Source organism: Caretta caretta, chromosome 18 (assembly GCF_965140235.1).
Source record: "Caretta caretta isolate rCarCar2 chromosome 18, rCarCar1.hap1, whole genome shotgun sequence".
NCBI classification, from domain to species: Eukaryota; Metazoa; Chordata; order Testudines; family Cheloniidae; genus Caretta; species Caretta caretta.
In genome coordinates this window covers 2,002,913-2,013,434 of record NC_134223.1, presented here as the reverse complement: position 1 = coordinate 2,013,434, position 10,522 = coordinate 2,002,913, and the positions used below count along the sequence as shown (strand labels likewise).

The 10,522-nt window shown below is 52.6% G+C and overlaps 1 long non-coding RNA gene across 1 annotated transcript in view; it reads right to left on the bottom strand.

Moving 5' to 3' along the window:
• Positions 1 to 571: 571 nt before the first annotated feature.
• The window catches only part of LOC142069526 (uncharacterized), a 28,068-nt gene continuing 18,117 nt past the window's right edge, over positions 572 to 10,522 (bottom strand). The window contains exon 3 of the long non-coding RNA XR_012665389.1: positions 572 to 1,072. This is a non-coding gene — a long non-coding RNA (uncharacterized LOC142069526). The remainder of the gene's footprint in view (positions 1,073 to 10,522) is intronic.

Genomic DNA, 10,522 nt, shown 5'->3' with positions numbered 1-10,522 from the left:
GCTCGCCGTCTCACGAACACGCCGCTGTCTCACGAACAGCTCCGCTCAGCTCGCCGTCTCACGAACACCCCGCTGTCTCACGCCCGGCTCTGCTCACCCCGCCGTCTCACGAACACCCCGCTGTCTCACGACCGGCTCCGCTCAGCTCGCCGTCTCACGAACACGCCGCTGTCTCACGACCGGCTCCGCTCAGCTCGCCGTCTCACGAACACGCCGCTGTCTCACGACCGGCTCCGCTCAGCTCGCCGTCTCACGAACAAACCGCTGTCTCACGCCCGGCTCCGCTCAGCTCGCCGTCTCACGAACACGCCGCTGTCTCACGAACAGCTCCGCTCAGCTCGCCGTCTCACGAACACCCCGCTGTCTCACGCCCGGCTCTGCTCACCCCGCCGTCTCACGAACACCCCGCTGTCTCACGACCGGCTCCGCTCAGCTCGCCGTCTCACGAACACGCCGCTGTCTCACGACCGGCTCCGCTCAGCTCGCCGTCTCACGAACACGCCGCTGTCTCACGCCCGGCTCCGCTCAGCTCGCCGTCTCACGAACACGCCGCTGTCTCACGAACAGCTCCGCTCAGCTCGCCGTCTCACGAACACCCCGCTGTCTCACGACCGGCTCCGCTCAGCTCGCCGTCTCACGAACACCCCGCTGTCTCACGCCCGGCTCCGCTCAGCTCGCCGTCTCACGAACACGCCGCTGTCTCACGACCGGCTCCGCTCAGCTCGCCGTCTCACGAACACGCCGCTGTCTCACGCCCGGCTCCGCTCAGCTCGCCGTCTCACGAACACCCCGCTGTCTCACGAACAGCTCCGCTCAGCTCGCCGTCTCACGAACACCCCGCTGTCTCACGACCGGCTCCGCTCAGCTCGCCGTCTCACGAACACACCACTGTCTCACGACCGGCTCTGCTCACCCCGCCGTCTCACAAATAGCTCCGCTGCACACTAGATCTTCTGGCTCCCCACTACTTGACACAGTGCTCAGTGATTTTAGCTCTCAGTGATTTCAGCTCATAGTAGTGGGAGCCTTAGTGCTGGTGCACCATAAGGCTGAAGTGAATTCAGCACAGTACCTGTAACAAAACTCTTAATAGACCCAAAATTAGCTCTGACATTCCACAGTGGAGAGAGACAGAGGTGCAATTGGTGCTTCAGGCCCTCACAAAGAAGCCTACACCACCAGGCACTAATACCTGTCTCAAGTCTCTCTCAATTCACAGAGTTTTGGAACCCATGTCCCTTGCCTAGTGAGTGCTACTCAGTTGATGGTGAGTCCCTCCATCATAACAAAAGGCCAAGTACAGTTCCAAGCACAGTTCCCATAATCAGGGTAATAACAATTTATTCTTCCCGCCCCAATAACAGAGACACTGGGGATCCCACAGCAGCCAAAGTGACCATTTGGGCAGTTATGGCCTCATTCTAGGCGGGGTGGGTGTGCCTATGCAAATGAGATCAGCCCCTGAAGTTCTTTTCCACAACTTGCCACACCTCACCACCCGATGTCAGGGTGGAGCCCACCCTGTCTCTGCTTACATACAAATATATCACACATTTATAACTCGCAGTACAAAGATGATATATACATATAAACGTGATTAACATATTTAGCCAATCATAACTTTCCCACTAATACCTTACATGCAGTGATGAGCTGAACCCAGTTCGCACTGGTTCACTAGAACTGGTTGTTAAATTTAGAAGCCCTTTTAGAACCGGTTGTTCTGCAAGGGAGAACTGGTTCTAAAAGGGCTTCTAAATTTAACCGGCCAAAAGTGGCGCCTTAGGCGCCGACTCCACGGGTGCTCCAGCCCTGGAGCATCCAAGGGAAAATGTGATGGGTGCAGAACCCCCACTGGTAGCTCCCCGCCCCACCCCCCGCCCCAGCTCCCCTCCACCTCCCTGGGCCTGAGCGGGAAGCCACGGCCTGCTTCTCAGCCCGCCCCAGCTTCCCATGCAAACAGCTGATTCGCGGGAAGCTGGGGGGGCGGAGAAGCAGGGCGGGGTGGCACGTTCAGGGGAGGAGGCGGAGGCGGAGGTGAGCTGGGGCCGGGGGTGGGGCGGGGAGCTGCCGGTGGGGGTTCTGCACCCATCACATTTTCCCTTGGATGCTCACCACCACGGTATCCTGTCACCTTAAAAGACTTAAATTCAAACTCTCAGGTCTAGAAACCAGGCTCCATGCAGCAGAACTAGTCGGCTTGGGAAGCAGGATTTAAGCAGCTTAATCCAGCTGGGCAAAGAGGCATGTCTAAGAGCTGCCACATTCCTTTTGGTCGTATTTCAGCAGGGAGTGGATCCCAGAGGTCACTGCCAAGGAATCTCTGTTGCCAGCCTTTATAGGGTTATAACAGCACCGTTCCTTTGAAGACAGGGCTTTGCGTCTGCCCACCACCTTCCACTGGAGACCTCGGAGTGCTTTACCAACAATAACACAATCCCTGTGTGAGATGGGGCAATAGCTTCCTCCTCCTGTCACTGGGTGGAAAGTATGGAAAGGAATGGTGGCCTAGTGGTTAGGATGCTCGTTTTGCCCTTTGGAGAGCTGGGTTCAACTCCCTGCTCTACTGCAGACTCCACGTGGGACTTTGGCAAAGTCTCTCTGGGTCTCAGATCCCATGTGTACACTAGCAATACTAGTCCTGCCCTGCCTTGGGGGAGGGTGTGAATATACACACTGAAGAAGGTGAGGTGCTCAGATACTCTGGTAATGACAAGTACCCAAGCTAGATGTGCTGTGTCTGAAGTTACACAGTGAGTGTGTGCTGGAGCTGGGAACCGAACTCAGGCTCCCTGCCCTCAGTGCTGGCTGATGTCTCTTACCGTGTTCCCACGTATGCTGATTCTTTCTTGGCAGACGATGTTCCAGGGCAAGACAGGAAGGAATATGACTCCCTACCCACTGCCACTTCAGCAGAGAGAACACTGGAGTTTAAGGATTCCCCCCTCGCAAAGTGGGAGCTGCCTAAGGACTGGCGCACCCAGGAGGAGGAGTTTTTGTGCATGGGGCAATATGGACAGATTTCCCGGGCCACCCTCATCCAAACAGGTTCTTTGGGGCCTTCACTGTCTGTGATTCTGAGGAAACTACCAGGTGAGCAAGTTGGGGAGAGGAGCTTTCTCTCACTGCCAGGTCTGGGCTGTCTGGTGCGTGATAGCCCGGATGGGATGCCTAGAACAGGAGACGGGTCTAAAAGGAAAGTAGCAGGCATTAGCTAGAATTATACTTTAGCCATCTAAGTAAATGTCACAGCAGCCAACTTGGCCAACATAACAGGGCTTGAACCAGGGACCTCCAGAGCAAATGCATGAGCTACTACACCTTGAGTGAAGCCTCTTGCGGGGGGCTGCAACAGACTCGGGTCCTCTGTGACTCAGGCACCACGGGGAGAGGAGAGGGGGTCCTGTACACCACTTATTAAATAAGAGCATGTGACCAGGGAACACTAAGCAGCTTTAGAAATTCCTCCCTCAGTGTCTCTAGCTCCAGGATTCTTTGGAGACCACCAACAGCAGCAGCGACAATCTGATGGTGCAGGGGAAAGGCTCAGGCAATGCAGCTCCTATTGTGTGCATGACGGAAGCCGGAGACTTTCAGGGCAAAACATTCATAAACAGATGCCTACAAAAATGCATGTGTACAAGTGAAATTATTCCAATTTGCACACACGTGACCCCTTTTAACCCAGTAAAGGTCTTTGTCTCCCTCTAGTGGCTGGACAGGTAAAATGTTTGAGTCCACTACAGCCCCAAGATGCCTGTATCAGCTCCGATGGGTCAAAGAGTAGACATGCTTTTAGAGCCAGAGGTCCCTGGTTGAGTCACTGCAGATGACTGAGCCGGAGGCAGGGGGCACAGTGGATAACTGTGTGCACAGTAAGGGGCATTTTTGTCCACCAGCCTGGCTGCCTACAGTTTGAAAATCAGCCCCTCCAGTTTGTTGTGGGATAAACTCTGTTACTATTTAAAGGTAAGGCGGGTGAGAGGTTAGGTGCAATGGCTGAGTGGTTAAGGTGCTCAGCTACAATCTAGACGGGTGTGGGTTCAAGTTTGGTTGATCTCCCACTGAAAGCCTGCTTCCAGTTCACCCAGCTACAGCATGGGTAGCTGCTCTGCTGGGTCAGGGTAGCCCAAGGTGGTTGGCTGTTTCACATCCTCGGGTACTGTTGGCTATGAACCTTTTGTGTCTTAGCCATGGCAGCCCAATGAGCTGTTGGGTTAGGAGACCTTTGACTGTCAAAAGCAATAGATTCATGTTGGTACATTCTTTCTGTAGCCTGGCTATTGTGCTCTAGTTCTGGGCCACAGCCAACACACCTTGTCCAAATCAAGAGCAGATAATCTTCATATCACTAGAATGGGGAGAACCAAAATCATGGATCTAAACAGGGCATGTGATAGACCAAGGCTCATGTAGCAAACCTGGCTCTGTGCTGCAAATCCAACCCGTATCTAGTCCCTGTTGAGCCCCATTTTGCTCCTCAAGGGATAGTCCCCTTTCTTGTAGGCCATTAGCTTTCCTCCTCTTAGTGCCCATGCTTGGTATTAACGTTGCTTTTGGTTCCTTTCCATTAATGGCCACCAGCCCTCAGGAAATGAAGGATTTTATAGAAGTGATGAAGTTTCACATCAAGATCTGTAAACATGACAGCCTGGTGAAGGTCCTGTGGTGTCAGAGCCAAGCTCTGCCCCTCTGCCTCATCCTGGAGGCCATGAGCCTAGGAAATTTACTGCACTTCCTTTGGCAAGCTCGTCAGGTGAGAGGAGCTGTTTGGTTTTGACGTGGGCAAGCTGTAATGGGGGAAATGCCAAGCATTGCGCCACCCTCAGCCCCCTTCCACTTCTCTCTGCATTGCGGCCTTTTTAGGGTTAATGTAATTCTCCAAGCAGAAATGGGAAAACATTTGACTTTAGCAAATGCACTCCAAGCTGTGTTGGGATAAAGTCAGGAGAGTTGGAAAGTCTCATGATATCTGAAGTTTGTGTGAAAGTCCCAATTTGATAGAGTTCAAGGCCAGAAGGGATCATTGGATCACCTAGTCTGACCTCATGGATAGCCCAGGCCATTGCATTTCACCCAGTTACCCCTGTGTTGAGCCCAAAGACTTTAGTTAGACTAAAGAATTTCAGTCCTGGAGACCAAACTTGTGAGGCAGAGAACGGTAGTCTGAGGTGCCACCAATGCTTGAGGCCCCGGGATTGATATGTGAGATTTGCCCTGATGATTCCAGCAGGCGACCCATGCTCCATGCTGCAGAGGAAGGTGAAAACCCCCAAGTCCCCTGCCAATCTGATCTGTGGGGATCTGTCCTGACCTGGAGTCATGTTATTCCATGAGAAGCTCGCTTTCGTTTTTTTTAAAGTGCATCTTTAGCCCGCTTGGTGTAGAGAAAAGTGGGAAAATGCAACTCGTGTGACCTACAGGCTCTGACACCAGAAGGGGAAGGAGAAAACAATTCTTTAATCTCATGATTTTTGAACACTTGGAGTTGGCAACTCTGCAGCTGTACTCTGAGAACAGCCTGTAAATCTGACAATGTGAGGGCTCATTTATTCTCTCTGCTTCTGAGTGGAACTTGCTCACTTTACAGCGTAAGTCAGGACTCATGCTAGCTGCGAGCACCACAAATTCCAACTGGGATTTCAAATCCCATTTTTGTTTTGTGGATTCTCATTCCACCTCATCACCATAGTTTCTGAATGCCTTGTGCTTTCTGCCTCTGCACGATCACCAGTAAGAAAGCTTCTGCTGTCAGGGTTTAGCTGACAGTTCTGTTCATACATGAGATCAAATAGAATACAGGTCTCTTTCAAATAACTGCAGTGTGAAAATGAATAACAACTTAATTGTGTCAGTAAAGTGAACAGATATCACTAAAATTCTACAGAGCATAAGATACGATTTTTACCATAGTTACACCTATAAATGCGCTTTACAGGAGATGGGAATTCATGTTAAACATACTCAAGACTAGATGTGATTATTCCTAAATACTATGTGGTGACTGGTGCCCTAGCGAGACCTAAGATACCATAGATATCGGGAACTCTTTAAGAATAATCAAATCTCTCCTAGTCCTACCACAAAGCAGAGAGTAGGAACTAGACCAAAGGTGGGCAAACTACGGCCCATGGGCCACATCTGGCCAGCAGGACCCTCCTGCCCGGCCCCTGGCCTGGGAGGCTGTCCCCCGGCCCCTCCCCCGCTGTCCCCCTCCCCGCAGCCTCAGCTCACTGTGCTGCTGGCGCGATGCTCCGGGCAGGGGGCTGCGAGCTCCTGGGGCAGAGCAGCTGCAGAGCCCGACCTGACCCTGGGCTCTGTGCTGCGCAGTGAGGGGGCAGGAGAAGGGCGGGCTGGCTAGAGGGCAGGGGAGTTCGGGGTGGGGGGGTGGATGGGGTCAAGGTGGTCAGAGGGCGGAGAACAGGGGGATTGAATGGGGGCAGGGGTTCCGGGGGGGCAGTCAAGAAGGGGGGGGTTGGAAGGGGCAGGGGTCCCAGTGGGGAAGTCAAGAAGGAAAGGGGGGATTGGATGGGGCGGCGGGGGGGCAGTCAGGGGACAGAGAGAAGGGGTGATTGGATGGGGCAGGGGTCCCGGGGGGGCCGTCAGGGAACAGGGGGGTTGGATGGGGCAGGAGTCTCGGGGGTGGGCTGTCAGGGGGCGAGAAGAGGGTGGGCCACGCCCCCCTCCCCTAACCGGCCCTCCATACAATTTCCGAAACCCAATGTGGCCCTCCGTCCAAAAAGTTTGCCCGCCCTGATCTAGACGACTTACTCGAGGTCCCAACTGCCTTCGAACCCAAATGGCTCTATTTTGTACTGCAGCATATAGAAGAGAGTTTTGAGCAGAGCAAAGAAATCACTATTAATACCCAACAAGGAACTATAACCAGAGGATTATTGTATTTAGGTATTTTGCCTGTTTTCTGGTTAACCAATAAATTGTGCCTTGAGGTGACAGCCTGAGTCAAACTCTGGTGTGATGCTTCCCAGGCTGGTGGGCTACCCACCTGGAATTCTGACACTCAAATTTGGCGGGGAGAGGGGGGAGTCTAAAACTGAGAGGGTCTTGATCTTTAGTCTTCCCCATCTTGTCCGCAGTTTGAATTGGATTAGGATGTAATTATTGCGATCCCAAGCGGAAGATGTCGTGGAACATGGCAGTGTTTGTGGGGAGGCGGAGGCTGCCTGAGTGAGCTGTCTCTTCCTCTTTTGACTTGGTAGGGGGACTTACCCGATAAGGGACGTGTTTATGAGCTGACAGAGAAGAGCATGTTCACCATGGCAATCCAAATTGCACGCGGACTGGTAAGTGTTGTGTATTTGGTGGAGGAGAGTGGGTCAAATACACTGGTTTGTTTATTTCAAGGTCAATTCATTAATCTTTAGAGAATAAAGCATGGCTTGTTCCTGCGGTGATCTCAGTCCTGGAGGACAATCAATGGGCAAAACCTTGCCACAGCTGTTGCTTTATTTAGCTGATCCTACAGGAAGTTCCTGAGCTCACTTCCCAGCTGGGAGAGCACATAGATCATACTGGGAACAAAAGGAATCTCTTGGAGCGTTATTGCCCCTTCCCTACAAGACAAATGTAGGATTCAGCTAAGTAATGCTCCCAGAAAGGGGACTGGAATTTACACAGACATGCCCATGGCTAGGCCAACACCTTAACCTCTAAGCCATTCTAGATTACAGGCAGGATCCTCATTTGGGAGAGCACAGTTGCAGTAGTTAACTCTGTGGCTGCTGAGACCAGGGGTGGCAGACCACTTGCTACTCACGCAGTCCCAAAGTCTCCTTTGCAAATGTGAATGTGGCTCTTCTCATTTCAGGAATATCTGACAGCGAGCCAGAAGCTGATCCATGGCGACGTAGCAGCTCGAAATGTCCTGATCCACCAGGATATGACAGTTCGGCTCTGCGGCCTGGGGCTGGCGGGAGAGGTCTACTGCAGGGGCATGCTGCCATCTAGGAAAGCAGCTGAGGTGCCCATCAAGTGGCTGCCACCAGAAAGGATCCTGAAGCGCCCAGTCACAGCCAAGGGCGATGTGTGAGTTACTAAGGCCGGCTAGAGCACACCCAAAAGCAAGTTGTTCTCCAGAGCTGACTGGGGCATAGCAGAGGGGCAGCCTAGGAAACGCATGCTGGCTTTTAGGGGAAACCTGGGCACTAAAGCCTAGATGTTTGGGCTAGATTAAGGCCTTACAGGAGGGTTCCTGATGGGCTGCCGAGCTCTGGTCCTGTGTGCTGTGAGGAGCGTGTTAGAAACCAGGCTCTCTGGGGAGCGCGCACCCCGGCCAGCATCTAGGGAGATCTCACAAGCCCCTTCCAGCTCCTAGCAGCACTCTTCCCTCTTCCTGGCAGTGATTTGAATCCACAGTGGTGCATCCTCGCCTCCTCTCTGGTCTCCTGGGGCCCTTGTCTGTGGTGCACCCTACTGAGCTTCCCCTCAGCTCTGCAATGGCCTTTCCAAGCCTTCATCTTCTCCTGGCTCCTCCTCTGGGTACTCTGGTTTGGCCCACCGGCCCACTCATATGAAAGTCAAAACCGCTCCAGCGTAAGGGGAACAAGTCCAAATGAAAGTCCAAACAAATCTTCAAACTCAGAACCCTTCCACCCTGTTCAGACTCCACTGCAGATCCCTTGTTGGCCCTGCCTCAGGGCTCCCTGCAAGGGCCAGACCTGCACCCGTAGAGTTCTTCCCCATTGTTTCCTGTCTGTTAAACCCAATCCTGGGGCTTCTCTCCAGCAGGGACCTGTCTCCTCTGAGCTCCCTTGGTCCACTTACAAGGCCCAGCTCCACCTCCTCTGGCCAGGAGACAACTGGTTAACCACCCCTGCCCAGGTGCAGAGCATGACAAATTGGGGTTCTTTCCCTTGCCTTGCAGGTGATGGGGGTAAGCCCCGTCACAGAACCCTCTAACAATGACCTGCCACCTAAGCGTGCTCGAAGAGCACAGTTTGGTGCGATGGAGCTTCCTGCATGGGAAGCTGAGATAGGTCTGAGATAATGTTACTCTCCCGACCTCCACTTCTAGCTGCCTCCGCCCTTTGCTGTGCTTGGTATTCCCTCTCCCTTTCACAGTAGAAACCTACAGCTGCTGCTTGCTCTTCTGCAAGCAGTTTGACAATAGCCAGAAGGCCCCAGCTCTGCGATTACTGATGTATATGGCAGCTTCATTCTCAGCTGGGTTAAGCCTGAAGACTAGAAGGGGAACGAAGCTTCTAGGTGTGAGGAGAGAATGTTTGTTTGCAGGAGCTGTTTCTACCGGATTTAATGTGGCAAAGCTTTCAACAAGTGTTTTCTCTTGGAAAATTAATCATTAGACCATGAGCTCAGTCTCTGCCTAAGTGTAGCTCTTCTGAGAGTGAGTTTTATACCTCGCGAGCATGGGCGGTGGGTATCGTAGGCCAGGGGCGGCTAAGCCTCCCCTAACCCAGACCCTGGCCTCACCCATGCTCCATCCTGAAGCCCCACCCTCACTCCCCCTCTCCCCTGAAACTGACAGGGGTTCCTCCAGCCATGGCTGGGGGGGGGTCCCTTGGAGCTGCAGTGGGCAGGGCCTCCAGTGGAAGGGGCGGGAGCTAACCTCCCCAAAGGGGAGGTTCACCCGCCGCCCATGCTTACGAGCCTCCTGCTTTGCTAAGGAGGCCCCAGACAGACAGGGCTCCTGCAGGTGACCTGAAGTTTCAAACAGCAAAGTTATTCTCTCCCCCACGCCCTGTGCTCAGTGTTCTAACAACACACCTGGGGCTGGGGGAGCCTCAAAGGGTTCACAAGTTTGATTCCTTTGACCGGGAGGTGAGATTTTGATCAGTCCCTTCTCATGAGATTCCTCGGCTGTAATCAGGGTAGAATCACCCTGAAAATTGTATTTGTCTGGTTCTCCTGCATCTGATCCAAACCATCACATGTGGGTTAAGGCCAAGACTCATGTTACTTTTTACATCATTAGAAGGAGTTTATCCCATCCGTAACGGAGTATAATGACTGCCCGAGGTCTTCTCGGTGGCCTCAGAGTCCTGCTAAGGCACGAGCTCCCCCCACACATATGACCTACCAGTCACAAAGCCACTGCTGTATTCATTTAGATGGAATACAGGGGCCCAAAGATGTTAACATAATTAGGTGACTGTCCGACATTAGACAGTGTTAAACAGGGTTCAGGGTTTGGTAGAAAGAGACCTCAGCCTGCTTGGTACCATGGCAAACAAAATTAAACATCTGTTAACCTTTTAGTAAAGATACAGAGATGAAGGAAAAACAGTTAAAGCATCTGAAATATAAAGTATTAAATAAGGCTTTCATTTTAACAACATCCATTGTTCTCTTTCCCTTTATCTGGAGAATTTTAGAAGGAAAACCGCCTTGTCTGACAGTCTCCGAGATGGTAGCAAAGCTGGGGATAACTGTCTTTGGGGAGAAGAGAAGAAGTTAGCTGAGGTGGGCAGGGCTGGTTTGCTGCTAAAGTCCGATCCCATTTCATCTCAGGTGGTGGCTGGGATTCAGCTGGTAGAGGTGGAGG